The following is a 22,452-nucleotide window of genomic DNA, read 5'->3' on the forward strand; positions in this document are numbered from 1 at the left end:
CAGTGACCTACACCACAGCTCATGGCAACGCCGAATTCTTAACCCACTGAGCAAGGCCAGGGATTGAATCTGCATCCTCATAGGTACTAGTCAGATTCATTTCCACTGAGCCACGACAAGAACTCCAAAATCCAGCTGTTTTAAACGTTCAGTTTTCCCCAGATCCAGAGAACAGTGCAGTCCAAATTCGAGACATCTGAAAGTTCTCCTCAGAATTAGGTGGAAAAAAACATAAAAGAGAAATAGAAATTTAAGAGAAATTAGGCAAAAAAAAAAAAAAAAAAGGGAAGAATCTAGTATATTGCACATGGTCAGAGAAAAGAGACCTTGCAGAACCCAACAGGCTTAAGAGAAAATTTACATTCCTCCCAAATGTCGTGGACATGAGAAACAAGAAAACAAAGATAGGACAGGACGCATTTCAAGGTCTCTGTATGCAGTTCTCTGCTCCCCAGCTTGGACGCCCTGCTGCCCTCATCCTCTGGTTATTTTATGGATGAAAAAACTGAAGCTCTGATCTGAGAGGGCAAGTGGAATCACCAAAGCCACACAGCCGTGTGGTGATATCTGTGCTGGGTCTCACATTTCTTATGCCTGAGCTCTGCACATCTTTTGGCAAAGTCGTTTTTGTCGTTGTTGTTCTTTCAATTGAAAAAGGTCGCCATGCTCTTTGAAGATAAATTCAGGCAGGGAAATCCGCATGGGAAAGGCTCTTCCTCTGGCTTGGCTGTTCTCCTTCCTCACCACCACTGTCATGGCCACCTCTAAGCTCCTGCTGTGGCACAAAGGGACTGGCAGCATCTTGGGAACCCTGGGACCTGGCTTCAGTCTCCAGCCTGGCATAGTGTGTTAAGGATCCAGCGTTGCCGCAGTTTCAGCTTAGGTCGAGGGTGCGGCTTGGATCGGATTCCTGTCCTGGGAGCTTTGCAGGCTGTGGGGCAGCCAAAAATGAAAATAAATAAATAAATAAATAATTTTTATTATTCTGTTTGTATCTTTCCAGATCCACCCAACTCACATAGCTTCACAAGTATGCACACATTCCCATGTTTCACCAAGCAGGAGTATAGCAGTTGGCTCTTAAAATAAATAGTATACAATGAATATGTGTCCCTATCCATACATATATTTGTGTCCTCTTAATAAAAAGGTCTAAATAGTAGTCTGTAATAAACATGAGCAAACGTAACAGCATTTGCTCAGTAGCAGGTATTTAAGAAGCTCCCAGGGTTTAGGGGTTGCCAGCAATGCTGAACAACACCCCGAGACCTGCACAATGCATGTCACTAAGCGGGTCTCAGAGAAGTATGGTTGCTGGATCTGTGGGTTGGGGTACGTTAAGATTAGAATCAGAGAGTTCCCATTGTGGCTCAGTGCATTAAGAACCCAAAGTATATCCATGTGGATGCAAGTTCGATCCCTGGTCTCACTCAGTGTGTTAAGGATCGGGCATTGCCATGAGCTGCAGTGTAGGGCACAGACACGGCTTGGATCTGGAGTTGCTGAGGCTGTGGTATAGGCTTGCAGCTTCAGCTCCAATCCGACCCCTAACCTGGGAACCTCCATATGCTGCACCTGTGGCCTTAAAAATAAATAAATAGGAGTTCCCGTCGTGGCGCAGTGGTTAACGAATCCGACTAGGAACCATGAGGTTGCGGGTTCGGTTCCTGCCCTTGCTCAGTGGGTTAACGATCTGGCGTTGCCGTGAGCTGTGGTGTAGGTTGCAGACGCGGCTTGGATCCCACGTTGCTGTGGCTCTGGCGTAGGCCAGTAGCTACAGCTCCGATTAGACCCCTAGCCTGGGAACCTCCATATGCCTCAGGAGCGGCCCAAGAAATAGCAAAAAGACAAAAATAAATAAATAAATAAATAAATAAATAAATAAATACATACATACATAAAAACCATACTTCCAAGTTGCATTTTACAATATATATTTAATAACTTTCAATTTACACTGCTAAATTATAACCTCCATCATTCTATAATGTCCTTTTTAAAAAACTTGGCAATGATAACTTTAATATCCAAGAATTATTCCTCTTCTCTGATTTCTCTCTCTCTTTTTTTCTTTTTTGTAGCAGCTAGTTCTTATCCAGGGAAGGAGATAGCTTTGTGAATCTTTGCTGGAATTATTTGGAAGAATAAGAGGAGTAAAGCAAAGCATTGCTGTTTTTTCTTTCTTTTTTTGGGGGGGTGGACAGGGGGGCTGCACCTGCAGCATATGGAAGTTCCCAGGCCAGGGGTCAGGGATAAAAACCATGCCAGAGTGGTGACAATGCCAGGGTCTCAACCCACTGAGCCACCAGGGAACTCCTGCCCTGCTTTTTATCCATCCTCTTTCGTCATGGTCTTTGGTCTTGTAGTCAAATGTCTTGAATTTGGAGTAGTAAGCCTGGCCCCTTACTAGCTGTGTGAACTTGGGAACAGTTACCCCTTCTGGGTTGTATTTTGTTATCTGTAAAATGGGATGGTGCTTGGATTTCCCTCATCAAGTTTGGTGAGAGTTAAGGGAGGCAAAATGTGTGATGAGCTTAGATGCTGCTTTATTTATAGGAAGCGCTCAGTGTTAGCCCTCATGGTTATTTGATACTGTCTGTCAGTTTTCCCCAAACCTCTGGAGATCCTTGGATCTAGATGAAACTTGGCGGGGAATGAACTGGAGGAATTAAGGTGTGTGTGTGGCAGGGGGTCAGTGATGTGGGTTTTCTCGGCACCTATTCCTCTTCTCTGCCCCCGGCTCTCCTCTAGGAGGGGAAGACCAAGGGCCCATGGGTCAATGAGAGGGAAACGCAGGTGGAGGGTTTCACATGGTGACCTGATGACCCTGGCACCGCTTTAACGGACTAGATGACATGGCACTGCATTGTCCGCCAGGCCCGTTGGTGTCTTTAATTCTTGGGCAGAGCTGCTTTTATTTTTGTCCCCTTCCCTTCCCTATTCCTGCCATACACTTGGTGTCTTATAGAGGCTAAAACTTTCTGGGGCTCTGCTCTACTTTTCTCTCTCACTGGGAGGGGCTCCCAGGAAGGATATTTACCCCATGCACAACTGATTCATTTATTCTTCCAGCCAATACTTATTGAACACCCTCGCTAGTCCCAATTCTGGGTACAAATAAGGTACTAATAAAAGAATCTGGTCTACCTTCACAGGGCTGCCAGTCTAGCAGGTGGGGGAGACAGATAGTAAACAAGGAAACATCAGAGAAGAAAGCTCTGGAGTTCCCACTGTGGCTCAATAGGTTAGGAACCTGACATAGTGTCTGTGAGGATGTGGGTTCAGTCCCTGACCTTGCTCAGTGGGTAAGGATGTGGTATGGCTGCAAGCTAAAGCACAGGTTGCAAATGCAGCATGGATTTGATGTGGCCGTGGCAGTGGTAGGTTGGAAGCTGCAGCTCTGATTTGACCCCTAGCCTGGAAACTTCCATATGCCCCAGGTACATCCCTAAAAAGAAAACAAACAGGGGCATGTTTTCAACTCTGCTTTTGTCTGATGTTTTATTCTTAGTCATGGCAGAAGTTAAGTGGATGGGAGATGTGTTTGTTTTTCTGTGAGAACCAGGTGAGCAGAAGGAAGGGCATGTGAATGGCACCTGCCCGAGGTGGATGTCAGGTATTTGAGCTTCACCTCCCATGAGGATATTTCCTGAGTTCCTTGAAGGGCTGAGGGTGGCCAAGTGGGGAAATGCAGAAGGAGGAGTTTCCTCTAGCTCTTCACTGGGGGACGCAGTAATTTTCTCACCAGGCTTTGTTTAGGACATTGCTGGAACTCTATTCTGAGTTTAATTTCCAGCCTTTCTGCAAATTACGTGAGCTCCCCCATATTCTTTGTTTTTTCTTTTTCTCTTTCTTTTCTTTGCTCTTTAGGAACTTGCGCATAAGGAGGTTCCCAGGCTAGGAGCTGAATCGGAGCTGCAGCTGCCGGTCTATACCACAGCCACAGCAACAGCAGATCCAGCCACATCTGTGACCTACACTGCAGCTCACAGAAATGCCGGATCCTTAACCCACTGAGTGAGGCTAGGGATTGAATCCGGATGCTCATGGATACTAGTCTGGTTTGTAACTCACTGAGCCACAGCAGGAACTCCCCGATATCCTTTTTTAAAAACATTCTATTCCTGTGTAAACATTCAGAGTCATCTTTTGCCTGGAACCAAGACTCCCAATGGAGGGACAAACTATGTCTTAAATATTGTTCCCAGGCATTACACTGCAATGAATCTTCCCAATAATTCTGCAGTAAAGGCTTCTTACCATCACATAGAGGCAAGAAAAGTGAGACTGAGAAATACAGCATCACACAGCTGGACCACACCAAAAGACAAGTACAAGTCCATTTGATTCTCCATCTTTGCCTTTTCAAATGCACCATTGGGGTTACATGTCTCCTGTCTCGATCCAGGACTGGTTCTGAGTCTAGAACACAAAGACTCCAGCGGGAAAATAAACACAGACCCTCCCTCAGGGAGGATGAGATAGAGAAGCTGTGGGAAACTTGAACTTGACCCAAGACAAGTGTGAGTTTAGACGTGAAGTGCACCCAAGACCGGGTTGGGATTGGCTCCATATGCATAGAAGACATCTGTTAATATCATACCCGCCCCCTCCACCTGCCTGTCCCCAGCAGGATGTGCCATTTCCTTCATATCCATGTTGATCTAAGCTAACACATGAATGTCAAATGTATTCTCATTAATTTTAATTTCGTAACATTTTTCTCCTTCCTGTGTAAAACTTCTCTTTGAATGTTAGAATCTGTTTGGCTCGGGTACTTTCCTACTGATTATTTAACCTTGGCTAATTTTTTGAACACTTCCCCCCAAAGCTCCCTGCACACATTCTGCAATAACACAGCATTTCAAGTGGAGTAATCAAGATTTCTCGTGATATGACATCTCTTTTCCTTTGTTCCAGGTCTTTTCATTATTTTACTTTTTTTCTTTTTTCTTTCTGTAAGTGGGAGCTGAGGATTTAAATTGAACATCAGCAATGAAGAAAAGCTTAAATTCAGACCAGGAACAAATGTGTATGGGCCTGAATATGTTGTAATCATTGGAGAACAATGGAAAATATCCTGCACGTAAAAAAATATATATGAACTGTGATCAAGAAGGGAAACATATTGGACTTACTTGGAAATCTCAGTTTCTTTAAACTTAATTTCTTTTTAACCTTGGGAAAGTCATTTGTGTTTTATGAAACAGAGTTTCTCTATTATACCACATAGTCTATCATAATCGACCAAAAGAATAATAATATATACTTTTATAAGTATTATGAAGATGGAAGCAGTTAAAATAACTCAAGCAAAATCTTATATGTTTGAGAAAGCTGGGTTTTCGACCTATATATGTATACAGCATCCAAACTATATACATTCCACAAACTGACAGTCAAGTAGATAATTATAAAGTATATGATATCACGGTTAAGGTGGACAATGGGTCTTAAGCCAGGCAAGTAGCTAGAAATCTGGACAGAAATGCCAATATGTGGGTTAGAGTCCCAGGCTAAGGTGACCATGGAAACAGAGAGGACAAGGTTAAGCTGACGTCAGGCCTAGACTCAGGATACCCTGTACTTTCTAGGACTCAATAATGGAGATTTGCAACGGCCTGAGCAGCCAAAGCCTTATTTTATGCTTTGGTTAAGTCACATATCCATGTATCCATCCATCCATCCAGCCAGCCAGCCAGCCAGTCAGCCATCCAACCACCCATCTAGTGTATACGGAGCTCTTTTTCCATGGCAGGTACGATGCTAAGTGATACTGTTCTGAGCAAGCCGGCTCAGTTTGTCTCTACTTAGAGGTTCTAATACAGAGGGGCCCGAAGAATCGTCAACACAGTCATCACACACATATATAAATACGAATTGTGACAAATACTGTGAAGGAAAGGCATCTGTGATAACAATAACTTGTAAATGAGGGTCTGATTTGGTCTCCCCCGAAGAAATGACGTTTGACCTGAGTGGGGGTGAGCACCAGCTAGAAGCTAGGAGCCTTCTCGTTCCAACAAGAGGACATCAGGCAGGAAGGCCCTGAACCTGGCCTTTGAGTCTCTCTGTGCCTTGTGCTCCCTCTCGGTGGCTGTGGGACCAAGACAAGCAGCAAGGTGGCAGGAGGCTGGGTGGGGCTGGTACCCAAGGCCGACCCACACAGGCCATGGAAGGTTCTGCTCTTAGGCACCTAGGGAAGCCTGCAGAGAATTTGATGGAGAATGAGTTGATAATATAATTTACATTTTGAATCTGTCACTCTGACTTCGAAGAGACTGACCGGGGGAGAAAAAGGGTGGAGACATCGGTTGGTGAGCTGTGGTCTAGGCACTGCCATTGTGCCATGGTCATACCATTAGACAATAATGCACTGGGGCTGGCACCCAAGGTTTCCATGAGGACTCAGCCCTGACAATAGGAAGTGCTACAGGTGGGGTGGTAGGGAACGAGAGGAGATTGAGTCTAGCTTAATATTTTGCAGACTGTATTAATTTCCTAGGGATGTCTCAACCAAGTGCCACAAACTGGGTGGCTTTAAATAACAGAAAGGTAGGAGTTCGCTGGTGGTTTGGTAGGTTAAGGATCCAGCATTGTCACTGCTGTGGCTCAGGTTGTTGCTGTGGCACAGATTCAGTCCCTGGCCCCTGAACTTCTGCATGCTACAGGTGCAACCAAAAAAAAAAACCAACAAATTTGGCCCCTCACAGTTCTGGAGGCTAGAAGTCTGACATGGGGTGCCTACAGGGCCATGTTCCCTCTGAAGGCTCTGGGAAGAATTTGTCACAAACCTTTTCCTTTGCTTTTCGTGTTCCTTTGCTTGGGGACACGCCCTTCCAAACACTGCCTCTGTTTTCACAAGCCTTCTCCCTGTGTCTCTCTTTGCCTTTATAAGACCATCTTCTTATAAGAACACTGGTCATACTGATTGAGTTGCTTCTTAAAGACCACACCTTAACATGACGACACCTGTAAAGACCCTTTTTCCAAATCAGGTCATATTCACAGGGTCTGGATATGAGCTGGGGTTCAGGACTTACACCATATCTTTTGGGGACACAATTCAATTTATAACATGGGCATTAGTCTGGGGCCCCACAGCAATGTCCCCATGACAAACCCCTCCTCTGTGCTGGTGACTTTCCTCCACCGTCTCTAGGAATGGCCTCCACACCCCAAATGCCAGCTCTGTGCCTGAAGTCTTCGTGCTTCCAGACAGTCCACCCCACTGTCCTCTGGGGAAGGTGTTCCCCCTACGTGTCAAAGATAGGGTCCCAGGGATTTAAGTGAGCCTCCAGTTCTGCTTGGCTGGGAAGTCAGAGGTTGCATTTATGCTTATAGTTTTTGTTTTATTGTGGATTTTTGTTGATGTTGTTTGTTTGCTTTTAAGGGTTTTAAAGTGAGTGTTGGCCCTTTTGTTTTTACCTCACTGTGTCCTGGAAGGTGGACTTCCTATGTACTCAGGGCATCTCTTGCAAAGTGATGTAGAGGCAGTCACTGCTGCATCCAGAAGCTCTCAGAAGCGGGTCTTCGGGAAAAGAGGCCAATGATTTAGAATTCCTCTTCTGACTTTTTAACAAGCATGCTTACAATTAGCTTTTGAATATTACTGCTCCCTGATACACTCTAATTGTTAAAAACTGTATAATCAAAATCTCCATTAACATAAGTGTGTGTCATATTGGTGTAATTAGGTTTAAATGCATTTTAGGGAAATTGAGTCTGCTGTTTTCCTCTCCTTCCACCTCTTTCCCCTTTTCTGCCTTTCCTCTCTCCTTTTTCCTTCCCTCCTCCCTTCCTTCCTTCCTTCCTTTTTTCTTTTTTATGGCTGCACTGGTGGCATTTAGAGGTTCCCAGGCTAGGAGTCGAATCGGAGCTGCAGCTGCTGGCCTATGCCACAGCCACACCCACAGCAACTCGGGATCCAAGGTGCACCTGAGACCTATGCCACAGCTTGCAACACCATCGGATCCTTGACACACTGAAGGAGGCCAGGGATCGAACCTGAATCCTCACAGACACTATGTCAGGTTCTTAATTTGGTGAGTGACAATGGGAACTCCCCTTCCTCCCTTTATTATTCCCTCTTTCTCTTTCCTGTATGTGTAAATTGTGTGTGTGTGCATGTGGTGTGTGTGTGTGTGTGTGTGCATGTTTGATAAAATAACAAAAGTACAAAAGGCACTCAGCTTTTTCACTATAGGTCTAATTCTTGGTCCAGTGATATACTATGCTTTTCTCTTTTGGGGTCTTATTCATGAAAAGCAAAGCCCCCCCCCCCCCATTGCTCTTAAAGCAACCACAGGAAATTGGCCAAAGAAACATAGTTTGGACTTGACTTTACATTACCTAGATCAGCTATATGCATCTGCACATCATTTCTGATTTTGTTCTTTTTCCAAGTCATCATTTTACCTTTAACAAGGCAATGGCACACCGTAGAGAGTGTAAAGGCTTTGAAATCAGTGACCTTAGTTCAAATCCTGGATTCAGACACTTCTTAGTGGTCAGCGTTCATGTTTCTTTTTTTTTTTTCTGTCTGGCCCTGTAATACACTTGTTTGTTTGAATTTTCACAAACACTTGTTGAGTACCTTCTTGTGCACTATTTTAGGTGCTGAGAATAGAATGGTGGAGAGAATTGTTTCTGGTCTCAAGGAACTTACAGTCATATCTCATCTCTTAGGTATTTTCTGTGATTTCTGAGAAATCTTTTCCCTCAGGTGTACTTGAAATTTGATGTTGTCCAAATCTGTGGCTTCCACATGGAGATGAATCCCTAATGTAACTGGTAACTGGTAGCTGAGATTTCCTTGAAAACACCCCGTGATTATATTTGTTTAGTCTTTTTTTTTCCCCCTTAAGGGTCTTCCCACAGCATATGGAAGTTTCCAGGTGAAGGGACAAATTGGAGCTGTAGCTGCCAGCCTACACAATGTGGGATCTGAGCCATAGTAACGTGGGATCTGAGCCGCATCTGCGACCTACATCACAGCTCACAGCAACATCAGATCCTTAACCCACTGAGCGAGGCTAGGGATCGAACCTGCATCCTCATGGATAGTAGTCGGGTTTGTTACCGCTGAGCCACAATTGGAACTTCAACACCCTATGATTCTAATCTCCCTTGGCCTCGTCCATGTGGTTGTCCCTGAAAGCACATTAAAAAAAAATCTCTATTATCTGCTCTCTTTGGTGCCCCCTAGACACACAGGGAGTGTGCAGGCACTGCTGCATTGTTGAGGAGGTGCTGTTCCCCCTGTAGCTCTCTATCCTCTGCTGCTGTGGCAGCTCCAGCCAGTCTTTCCCACGTGGGCAAGTGTCCAGCATCAGCCCAGTGACTTTAACACTTTAAAGCAAGAGTAAATCCATCAGAATGCCCTCACTGCAGTTTGTGGAGCCCAATGTCACGACTAGAACTTGGGGCTTCTTCCCACATCTGTTCTCACCCCCACCCCCCAGCCCAAGAGAGGAGGGAAATAAATCATCTCTACCCATCCTTCTAGACCGATGACTTTCTTAACTCTAAAATCAATCTGCTTACTGACTCTCTGGGCTGCTCTTGTGGACCATTAGGTTGGTGGTGAGTTTTAGGTCCCAGCCCTTAATTTGTCTGTCTCTCAGCAGGTCTGGCAGAGGTGGGCTTATCTCCTCTTAATAGAACATGTGGGCAATTAACCTTTACTGTCCCAGCTTTGGAATCTCAATAGAAATTACGGAGACAATCATATCCACTTACCACTTTGCAGAGGTTTAAAAGATTACCACATGTCCCAGGAGAAGTGAGAAGTTGAATGTGAACAGAGAAAATGTTTTTTGGCTGAAAAAGACAGCATAGTGGGGCGCAGGCAGGCAGTAATAAAGCCTGCATGGTGCTGTTTCCATGATGCCTGGTCCCTGCCTTCTATTCTATTCTGCTCTAAGCTTATGTGGGTTCTCAGTCCAATTCAGACTATACTTCTCTTATCCCAGCATCATTTTTAGCACCTGTAGTAGGTTATTGAGCGTCCCTCCCCCAAAGTGTTTGTTTACTCAGGACCCCAAGAATGTGCCCTTATTTGGAAAAGGGTCTTTGCCAATATAATTAAGATGAAGTCGTACTAGATTAGGGCAAATCCTAAATCCAATGGATGTTTTTTCTTGTTTTTGGGAGGGGCACACCTGCAGCAAGTGGAAGTTTCCAGGCTAGGGGTTGAATTGGAGCTACAGGCTCTGGCCTATGCCACAGCCACAGCAACACCAGATCCGAGCCACGTCTGTGACCTATACTGCAGCTCACAGCAACATGGGCTCCTTAAGCCACTGAGCAAGGTTGGGATCCAACCCGCATCCTCAAGGATCCTAGTTGAGTTTGTTACCCAGTGAGCCACAACATGAACTTGCCGATGGCTAGTGTTCTTATAAGAATAGAATATGGCTTACTAGGATGCAGAGAAGCTTACCAGGTGAGGATGGAGGCAGAGACCAGAGTGATGCAGTTACAAGCCAGTGATCACCAAGGATGTCCAGGAACCAGCAGAAGTTCCTTCCCTGAGGCCTCTGGAGGGACTACAGCCCTGCTGGCAGCTTAATTTGGACTGCTGGCCTCCAAATCACAAGAGAATCCATTTCTGTGGTTTTAAGCCACCTTGTTTGTGGAAATTTGTTATAGCAGCTGCAGGAAGCTAATACATCGCCATCGATTATTTCTGTGTCCATTTCCTATTTCCCCCTCCAACGAGAACATGGATCCATCCAATGGCAGGAGCCTAGTTCTCTCTTCTCTCTGGGTTTCCCACACCAGAATGCGTTGACATGGGGGTGTTGATTGTATATTAGCTGCAATCAAAGCATTGATACATACTTGATAATTAGCTTTCATTTTAAAACACTTCACAACAAATCGGAAATTTGTAACAAACATAGAAGCGTGAATGGAAGGAATGAATCATTATGTGCTATTTACCTCCTACTATTGTTCCTGCCTCTGATAGAGCCTCTCTCCCATTAATTTCAAATTCCTCCTCAATTATTTGGGTCAATTCATATTCTTTAAACAGTTTACATCTTTAGTCAACTCATTTATGTTCATCTGAAGGAGTGAACTGATTTTAAAAAATGGAGTGAGACAAAACAATTGTGAAACTGCAAGTAAACAGGAAATTATTAAAAATAACTTGGATAATGGGTTTAGGAGAGTGTAATTTCATTTCAATTTACTCGCAGAGTGCTAATCATTCAATTATTGGAACACACAAAAGGAAAGTTAATGTGGGTCTCCAAAAGAAATGTTTCATGTAGTATTTTTCTGTGAATTTCTCAGAGGAGGGTACTATGCGTAAGACTTATTTTATTGCATTTTTTACCTGAATCATTTATTTAAAAGTATACCTCTGTTATGTAGGTGGAAAGAAGCTTTTTTTGAGGTAAAATAGCACACAATAAAAAGGAAATTGTTCCTATCGTATAAGATGTATTAATTAAACATGAGGAAAGGAGAATAAAATTATCAAAGCAACTGAAAAGTGAGAATTAAAAAAAATGAAATTATATACCTTCGTTTTGCCCCCCGTGGGCATTGGAGGGGTATATACATGATCACATAGAAAACCAATTGAGGAAGTGGAGGAAAACATACCTGACCTGCATTAGAAACTTTAAGGTCCCAAGTTAAATGTCTCAGGTGGAACATTTGGATGGCCAATGTCACCTCTGAATTATCACAAACTCCGTGTTGGTGACTCTGATTGACGAGAGCTTACTGGACATGTAAGAATGGGAAGCTAATTAACATACGGACAGTGTCTCCTTATCCCTTGTCTAATAAGTCAGTCCCAGATGGCAAGCTGCATCCCAGAGGCTGGAATTTTCAGTTGTGTTAATTTTTCCCACTGTACTTCCTGCTGATCAATATTGCTACCCAAAGCTGCTTTTGGCAATGAATACAATTTAGCTAATGAGGGAGTAGGCAGTGCTTCTGTCTGAATTATGATCAAGTACTAAGAAAGAGCCTTTTCCGTATGTCACTTGTGTCAGAGTCAGTGAAGGGAGGATTCATATGTAGCTGGATTTCTAGATTTGGGGCACTTTCTGTGGATGGGTAAGAAATATCTGTAAGTGAATACTTTCTGCCCCTAAAATGTGAGCAGCCAATGACAGTCACAAAGTTAGCATCCTGGTCAAGTCTCTTCCCTTATTTTCTTTTTCTTTTCTTTTCTTCTTAGGACCACGCCTGTGACGTAAGGAGGTTCCCAGGCTAGAGGTTGAATTGGAGCTGCAGCTGCCAGCCTGCACCACAGCCACAGCCATCCCTGATCCCAGCCACGTCTGAGACCCACGAGGCAGCTTGTGGCAATGCCGGATCCTTAACTCACTGAGTGAAGCCAAGGATCGAACCTGCATCCTCAAAGAAACTATGTTGGGTTCTCAGCGGTAACTCCTCTTTTTTTAATATTTTATTTTATTTTAAAATTTATTGAAGTATAGCTGATTTACAACGTTGGGTTAATTTCTACTGTACAGCAAAAAGATCCAGACATACATATACATATATCCATTTCTGACTAGGTTATCACAGAATATTGAATTGAGTTCCCTGTGCTCTACAGCAGGTCCCCCATTGACCATCCATTCCACACACCATAGTGTGCACATGCTTATTTTCTTGGGTGACTTGGGCCAGGTGTTTGATCCCTAGGCGTAGCAAAGATTCTCCTCTGGCCAAACTCTAGTCAGGCTCCGCTGAGCAAACTTCTTGACTATGCTGGACTCTTTTCCCTATCGCATTAGTATATGACTGATTAAAATCTGTTCTTGGGAGTTCCCGTCGTGGCCCAGCAGAAACAAATCTGACTAGCATCCATGAGGACGCAGGTTCAATCCCTGACCTTGATCAGTGGGTTAAGGATCTGGCATTGCTGTGAGCTGTGGTGTAGGTCACAGACTTGGCTCAGATCCTGTGTTGCTATGGCTGTGGTGTAGACCAGTGGCCACAGCTCCAACTTGACCTCTAGCCTGGGAACCTCCGTATGCCGAGGGTGCAGTCCTAAAAAGACAAAAATAAAAAAAAAATCTGTTCTTGCCACTTCAGTGTCTGACTTTATCTTTGACAGAAGTCATGATTTTTGTCCTAATGGGAGGGATGGATAATAACCAAAATTCCCATCAGCTCTTGTATTTTTTTGATTCAATATGTTAACCTCCAGGGTTCTCCGAGGACATCATGGCCATCTCTGTGTGGAATTTGGCTCCTGTGTTCTGAAGTGTCCCCTACTCCCTTAGCAAAGAGTTTGCCCTTGTGACTCTTTTCTCATCCACGGTATAAAACCCTGCCTTTGTCTTTTGCTATCACCTCATTGAATGAAAGTCTTGCTCTGCCACAACTTCTCCACTTCTCCCACAAGGTGGGAAAGAGCAGTATTTGGGAGGGGTCAAAGATAGCATTAAACCATAGCTTTATTGATGACTTCTGCTTCAAAGTCAAGTTATCAGGAGAAACCCAGCCTACTCCTCAAAGGAAAGACCAACATACAAGGTGGGCTTCTTGCTTGTATTTCATTGGAATGATAAGAAGTCCCATTGCTATCCATGGTGTAGGTTTCTCAAAGCGCATAAGCATGAAAATCACACACACACACACACACACACACACACACACACACACACACACACGCACCTGTTTAATTTGACAACTGTTCCTGATGGTGAGGTTGTGGGGAACCTCCTCATGGATTGTTGTATAAATCCAAAACAAGGCGACACCTCTAGAGGGAGATTTGGCAATAATGACTCCACGTGCAGGCACATTTACTCTTTGATGTGGGATTCACACTTCTAGGTGAATATCCCAGGATAAATTGACACTAACTCTAAAAGAGGTATGTAGGGGTTCCTACTGTGGCACAATGGGATTGGCTCCATCTCTGCAGCATCAGGATACAGGTCTGATCCCCAGCCTTGTGCAGTAGGTTAAAGGATCTGGCATTGCCACAGTTGTGGAGTAGGTTGCAAACGCGACTTTGGAGTTGGTCCTTGGCCTGGGAACTCCATATGCTGTAGGGTGGCCAAAAAATATAAAACAACAGCAACAACAAAAAAAATGAAAGGGGTACATACATAAGTACACATGACAGCACAACTTGAAATAGCCCGAGAGGAGGGTCACCTCTCTAATGGGGCAGCTGACCCTGCTTGGCAGAAGGGATCAAGGCTACAATTATACAACGGCAGAAGAATCTGCAATAATCTCAAGAAACTTGGCTGGTTAGCCTGTGATCATAAATGAACAAGTGCAGCTCCAACCCCAGGGATGAGGGGCTGATTCATGGCTCCAGGTGACCATCCTGCTGCATGGATGTCCAGGAGGACATCCAATGAGCATCAGTTGCAGCCCTAAGTACAACCACAGCAGTAGAGGCTTTAGTTAGTCCCACCGAGGTCCATTTTCTAAGATTCCCTCAGCAAGAGGGGCCTGTGGGACTGTGAAGGCTGGAATGTATATGGCATAGGATATCTGTACGGAGAAGGCATGGATTGCCATTGCCAGGAGGGGGCGCCACTCACTCTACCTGGCTTCCTCTCTCCTACTTGTGTGCAAGCAGAGACGCCCTGGCTTTCATACCTGGCTTCCAATTAATGGCCTGTTTCCCACTTGCTATTCGGGATCATATTGTAGGGCATCAGTGATGCTTAGCAATAGCTATCTCTTATAGATGGAATTGTGTTACCCCCAAATTCATATGTTGTATCCTTAATTCCCAGTGTGACACTATTTGGTGCTAGGGACTTGAAGGACATAATTAGGGTTAAATGAGGTCATGATAGTGGGACCCTAATTCAGTAGGATCGGTGTCCTTAGAAAAAGAGAAAGAGACCGACCTTGCTGACATCTTCATCTTGGGCTCAGCCTTCAGAGCTGTGAGAAGATAAACTTCTGTTTAACAACTGTAATAACTATAAATAAACTACCCAATCTGTGGTATTCTAGCATTGCAGCCCTAGCAATGTAATATACCATCCAGTTTATAGCTACTTTTTTCTCCAGACATCTCAGATGCCTGATACAGTCCCTGCAATGCATTGTCTTCTATCTCAATATTCGCAGAATTCACCTCCAGTAAATGTGGTAACAACTGGGCCACCATCTTCCAAAGCTGCCCGTGTTCCTACAACTGGGATGGGGTCAGCCAGGAGGTGGGCCACCCATCTCCAAATCTCCTCCTGTTACCCACTTTATTCTACCACTCCCTGTGCCAGTGGTTGTAGGGTGAGTTTTCTGAAGGGAAGCACTTAGACAGAGTTTGGGCTACAAGATCCTTTTCAGGGACCAACACCTGTGAAGGGAAGTGTCCAGAAAAACCAGACTGGTTGCAAGAAGTGAACTGTGATTCAGGATTGGCCAAGCCTTCAAAACACAGAGGGATCTCTGGATCTACCATTGTCCATTGGGGACCCCATGTTGCGCCAACATGGACACCCCTTCATATCCATACCATGCTCAGTCTCCAGGGGGAGGCTGCTCCAGGTAGGGGGTGGCTTCAACTGAGATGGCTGTCTAGCAACTCTGCAGTCCCTGAAGGGTTTATAGCTGGGAGCTGTGTGCTGACCACATCCCTACAGCTGGACAGAAAATCTCTCCTTGCTAGGGGACACTGGTGTTACAATATTACATGCACCCAAACAAAACTTAAAGCAAAAATGATCCTTGATAACTCAGTATTTAAAAGCAGTACCGTTGAGAAAGGAAGAAACAAACACAAGCATATTCCTCTTGCCCATTCTTTTGGGCATGGTATTAAAGCAACCCACTTTAATTCCCCTTGTGGCTCAGTGCATTAAGGATCTGGCATTGCTGCAGGCTGTAGGTTGCAGACACAGCTTAAATCCCTCACTGCTATGGCTTTGGTGTAGGCTGGCAGCTGTAGCGCTGATTTGACCCCTAGCCTGGGAACTTACATATGCTGTGGGTGCAGCCCTAAAAAACAAACAAACAAATAAATAAAGTGACCTGCTAGTGTAGTATGGCAAGACAATGAAAAAGGGATTGTAAAAGAGGAAACAACATTCTCTGCAAGTAATTTCTCTGTGCACACAATATCGTGGCAAATTGTATGTTCCAACACAGCCCCATCAATGCCTTCTTAAATGATGCTGCTTAGAGCGTGATTGACACTCCTCCTTGGGAGAGGTGGCATCTGTCCTCCCTCTCCTTGAAACTGGGAGGGTGTCTGTGAGGGCCCAGATCAATGAGTACAACAGAGATAGTGCTATGGTTCTCTGTCTCTCAGAGACACTTGATTTTGCAACCCAGCTGCCGTGTTGGAAGGAAGCTCAGAGGGCACGTGGAGGGGCCACATGTGAGTGTTCTGCCTGACAGCCTTAGCTAAGGTCTCAGCTAAGAGTCAGCATCAATTTCTCGGAAATGAACAAGACTTTAGATGATTCCAGGCCCCTGCTGTCCAGCCGAAGACATTGTAAAGTGGAGACACCCATCTCTGCTGTACCTTATCTGAATTCCTTCCCATAGAAAGAATAAATTATTGTTATTATTGCCTTTGACCACTATATTTTGGGGATACTTTATTATGCAACAATAGATTGCTACAAATATTAAAAGAAACTGTAAATACAATAGTAGAATTAATAAGAATTTAGCACAGCTGCTGGATACAAAATCAATATAAAAATCAATTGTTTTCTATATTCTAACGACAAACATAAGTCAAATTTAAAAGTTTACAATAGCACAAAAATATAATTACCTACAAATAAATATAACAAAAGTCATACACGTCCTTCAAAGAGATAATCGCAAAACTCTATTCAAGTACATCAAAGAAGACCTAAAAAATAGATATGTATTATGCATATGGATTCATAGTATACATTATGTAGCTATTTTATGTCCTATCAATCAAAATCACAATTTTTAACATAATGAGCTGATTCTAGAAAATTACACAGGGATTGGAAATGTGGTTCTCCAGGAGAGGAACAAGTGAATAATTTCTCTACCAGATTGTAAGGCTTAAGGACCTGTGACACTGGGTTATTTGTACAAGAACTCTGGGGTATGAGCAAACAAACCACAACAGAAAGCTTAGACAGCAAACCCACATACCCATGTAGACCCAGAGGCTTTAAATATGGCAGACATGATAGTGTCACTTAGTAGCAAATTGATGGATTTTTTTTCCCTGAATGTTCTAGATACAACTTGGCAACCATATTGAACAAAAAATGAAATTAATTCCAGGTAAATTAAGAATGATACATGAAAGTTAAAAAAATTAAAACAAAACAGAAAACAAAAGAAAAATATTTCTTCTTAAACTTGTAGTAGGAAAGGTTGCTTCTTTTTTTTTTTTGTTATTAGTTTTGTTTTTTCCTTTAGCTAGTCTAAAAAGCTACCCTTCTCCAAATAAGATTGGCTAAAGTGACCTATTAAAATTAAGAATATTCATTAAAAATTTATACAGATGATAGATGGAATTCAATGAGCTTTTGAATTGCTTTAGAATAATCAAAGGAGGCCAGAGGAGGAGGAAGGGGTTACATTTATCTCAAGTGTGGTCTTGAGATGGTGACTGTTGTAGCTGGGAATTGTTCATAAAAGTAAACAATGAAAATACCCATAAAGAGAATAGATAAAACAAACAAACAAACAAACAAACCAAAAACAAGCACACACACACACACCAAAAACCAAAAAACATGACACATTCACACAATGTAACCACAGAGCATACAGCGGATAAAATGAACTATAGTTACCTGCATCGATATAGATGGTTTTCATCTGAAGAAGATGAACCAAGCCCCAAAGACCTATTCACTATAATTCAAAAACAGTCACATAGTGACATTTGTTGAGGGATCCATGCATGGATAGGAAAACAAAGAAGGGGATGATTGCTACAGCACTTTGTGTAGCGATGGTCTCAAGGGAGGAGGCAGAGGGGGTGAGACACTGTATCTTCTCAATAACTAAAAATACTATTTCTTAATCTGGATGCTAGTTACTTAAATGTTTGCTTGACTTGAAAATGCTATATGTTCTATGGCACTTTATTATTTTTTTTGCACTTGCCCACATGTAAAATAAAATTCATTGTAGAAAGAAAAGTATCCAAAAAGACAAGGAGTTATCTAAGTTTTTCTTTTTTTGTTTTTAAGTGATTGTGGTTTATTTGTCTCCCAAGCAAGAGATGCAGAAGTGGCTAGTCCAGGGCTGAGAAAGATGCTGGAAGCTGGTGTCAAGTGTTCATGATCCTTTACTTCTGTGTTGCCATCCTCAGCTAGTGCTTTTCCTCATGGTCCTGGAAGCTGCTGTCCCTCTGGGCATCACACTTGAATTCCAGGAAGGAAGAAGAAAATAGGACAACGCATGAAAATGCACACCTGGTGACTGTAGGCTTCTGTGTACTTGACTTTTGTTAGGCAAGTGAAAATTTTCTTTGAAGTTTCTAATACAATTTTTCTTTTTTCTTTTTTGTGTCTTTTTAGGGCTGCACCTGTGGCATGTGGTGGTTCCCAGGCTAGGGCTCTAATTGGAACTGTAGCTGCCAGCCTACACCACAGCCACAGCAATGTGGGATCTGAGCCATCAGAGCCACGTCTTTGACCTACACCATGGCTCACGGCAACACCATATCCTTAACCCACTGAGTGAGGTCAAGGATTGAACCTGCATCCTCATGGATACTAGTCAGATTGGTTTCCGCTGAGCCAGGATGGGAACTCCCCACCTAGAATTTTTCTATTTGAATTTCATTGGTTGGAATGATGTTACGTGACCACTTCAGGATGGAAAGAGAATTCAGGGGGCGGATGTAACTGCATATAAGGTTGGTCAGCCACAGTGTCTGCTGCAAAAAGAGATGATCTCAGTTTCAATCTTTGAAGATGTCAGTGGAATATGTCACTTACCTGAGGGGAATATTTTAACTTGGTACCATGCTTACTCCATAGCAGGACAGGAAAACTACCACGTCTCTTATAAACTGCTTCCTTGTTTTTTAGAGTGGTAATTGGAGCCAGAACTTGTGGACTTATATCCCAGCTCCTCCTTTAATTATCCGTGTGACTTTGGGACAAGTTACTTGCTCTCAGGGTCTGAATTTCTCCATCTGCACTAAAAGGATTAAAAGTGGTTCTCACTTTATCAGAATGTTTCGAGAATTAAGTGAGCTAATCCATGTAAAACAGAGCAGTGATCAGCCCACAGCAAGCTCTCGATAAATGCTGGCAATTATTCTTCAAAGTTTAGAAATTTACATGGTGTCAAGTCCTATCGCTGGGTTTGATTGAAATGTCTTTCATTTCCTTTTGACTTCTCATTTTCCATTTCCCTTTAAGCGTCTTGTCTCTGAAGCCCCAGAGCTGTGCCTCTTGAGCTTCTTAAGTGACAAGGTTGCCGTTCTCTCTGAAGCAGGCATTCCCATCCTGACAATAAGTTTGTGGCCAGGACGTTCCATAGTTTCTCTCAGGCCAGTGGAATCTGCTTCCTGGGGAAGGTGCTTGCTTAGACCTATATTTGTTCCAGCGGGAACTCAACACACATTCAACAGATTCCTGAAATGAAGTTATAGATGTTTCTGAAGCACATACTCCTGGGGGTTCCAAGAGCTCCAAGACCTTTGTCCTGTGTTCCCCAAGAAAGAGTCTTTCCCTGGCTTTTAAATATTCCGTACCTAAAATAGCACTGAATTTTCTTAGTTCCCCTTTCTTTTCTGATGTTCCTCCAGGAGCATCCCACGGGGTTTCCTAACCTTTGCTTGTATTCCTTTAGGTCAGTTTCCATCTCTAGCACTCTTTGTTGGATCTCTGTTCCTTCTTTCCCTTAACTTCCCCAATGTTTTCTGGCCCAGATATTTATTTCACTAATATTCTCCTATAGATAACCTCTTATGGGGTCCCCATAGTGAGAGGCATGGAATCCATGAGTCCTGAGCTTACAAAAAGCAGGAGTCCAGGGTTAGATGATCCAATTCAGAAAGAAATTCAATCTTGAGACCAGTATCTAGCCCAGTCCTGGTCTCGCTCTATTGTTTTACAGACTGGTTCCCCTTTAAAATATTCCAAATCTGAATGTATTGTGCTCACCTGTATATCCTTGATTCCATAAATTCAACAATTATATTCCCTGAGGCACAAAGAATACTTCCACTGCAATTTCAATAACTGTGGTCTTGAGACATACCTGGTGATCCCTAACTGAGCTAAAAGGAATTCACCCTATCTCACTTTTCTTCCCCATGATACGATTCTAGTGTATGAAATATAAGTCCCTTTCTTCCAGAAAATATCAATCACCCAAGTTTTTGAGTTAAATTACTTGGAAAAAATCATCCTCTTCCTTTCAGGTAAACGAAGAAAGTGCTCCTGAGTGGATTATGTGATCTTTTGTATGAAAATGTCATTATAACAGTTCAAGAAAATGTTTAGTTGCCAGCCACCCTATGTAATAGAAAACCTATTTAACATATTTAAAAAAAAAGACTTTATGTAGGAACGAAATGTTCCTGATATGTTCAAATTGCTTGCTATAAGTTATAGAGGAAATTTTAGCACAATTTTATTCAGCTTAACACTGAACTTTCTGATTAAAATATTCAGGAGGGCCTCAAACTTATGCATCCATATCCATTATGTTTTTTAAGAAAAAAAAATTGCATTTACAAAAAAAAAGAATGACAGGAAAATGAACACTGATGCCAGTGAATTTCAAGTTATCAGAATCATATTTATAATTTGAAACAAACTTGAAACCTGATGAAGAGAAAATATATCACAAATTTTTATATTCTTTCTACTTTTAGGTAAGGATGTTTAGTATAGAAAAAAATGAAGTAATCTAAATATTAAAATAATGAATCAATTTAAGCAGCATTTGACACCTTTTCAAATGTTATGAGTAAGAGTTCAAAGTACATATTCATTCTCCTGGTACAACAAACCATATACTTTCAATTGTTAACAATGCTTTTTATGTATACATAGTCCCTATGCTAATAGAAAATAATACACTCAAGGTCAAATACCAAATGTAATTTATCCTTATATTTCCAAGGGTAAAACCATATTGACAACTCTTAAGTAGTATTCAGTGTTTTTTTTTAAAAAGCTAAATTGATAAGAGCACAGTTAATTTCTTTGAAATTCAGAATTCTCTTTATAAAAACAAAAAAACAAACAAACAAAAAACAGCTGTTGACCTTGTTAATCTACAGCATGGGCAGGGAGGAGAAGAATGTAGACTATAATTTCCTGCAAAATTAGGAAGATTGTGAAGGCATAGTATTCCTCTCTGAGCTTGTCAATACCTAATTTACATACATGAAATACATAATTCGAGACGATTTTATATGAAAGTAAAACATTATTTATGATTGAGAAACTAAGACAAATTTCTTTCTTACATACTTTAGTCTTATAAATAAAACACATAAAATCCTTACTGAATATACTTCATTTTCATAAATTGTTTCACTGTATTTTTTTGGAGTTATTCCTCCAAAATAGTTATTAGTAAATATAATGTGATTTAACTATGTTCAGGATTTATTTTTTCTCTCCAAACAGGAGAGAAAAGAATTGCTTGCATGGAATGCTTAGAATAATAGCTTCACTCATTTATTTACTCAACAAATATTGAGTTCCTACCAGGTGTCAGGCAATGATACAAGAGCCAGGACACATTCGTGAATGTGACAGATTGAAATTCTTTATTCACCAGTTTATTGTCTAGTGTAGGTTAGATGCATGTCCCCCTCCACAAATAAATTGTACAGTCTGTTAAAAGGTAGTAAATACTATGTAGAAAATAAATCAGAGAAGGGAAATGATGGTACTGAGTATTGGTAATAAAAAAAGGTGTTTGCAATTTTGAATAGGAGGGTCATGAGAAGGGGACTTCGGAGCAAACGCTGAAAGAAAGTGAGGGAGGGAGGCATGGGGCCCAGAATCCTTGCAAAGTAACTAGAATGGCAAACGACTTACTAAGAAAGTCGTTTATGTTTGCAACAGAGAGTGTTCCAAGGACCCTCTGACACTAAGGTGCTATAAGACCTTCTCCAAGTCATTTCTTTTTCTAGTTCTGGCTCTCATCATCTGAAAAATAACGTGGTTGATCTTTGTTGGTTCTCAGCCAATGGTATTGTTGCCCCTCTAGGGGCATCTGGAAATGTTATGTTTCCAGCTGTCACAATGCTTGGGGGGATATATCTGACAGCTGGGTGTGATCCAGGGAAAAGAAATCTCTTGTAACACATAAGCAAGTCCAGCAGAGAGGCTGGTCCTACTGAATACATACATGGGTCCTCTGTTGAGGACGCCCAGCTGATGTGAACATCTGGAGCCGATGGTGAACATCTCCAACTCCATGTGAGTGGGGACACCTGCTTCCCATTCCCAGTCTCTATGCAGCCGAACCTTCATTAAGGTAACAGTGAGTCTCTTCTCACTCCTTCTG

This window comes from Sus scrofa, chromosome 8, assembly GCF_000003025.6.
Source record: "Sus scrofa isolate TJ Tabasco breed Duroc chromosome 8, Sscrofa11.1, whole genome shotgun sequence".
In the NCBI taxonomy this organism is placed as follows: domain Eukaryota; kingdom Metazoa; phylum Chordata; class Mammalia; order Artiodactyla; family Suidae; genus Sus; species Sus scrofa.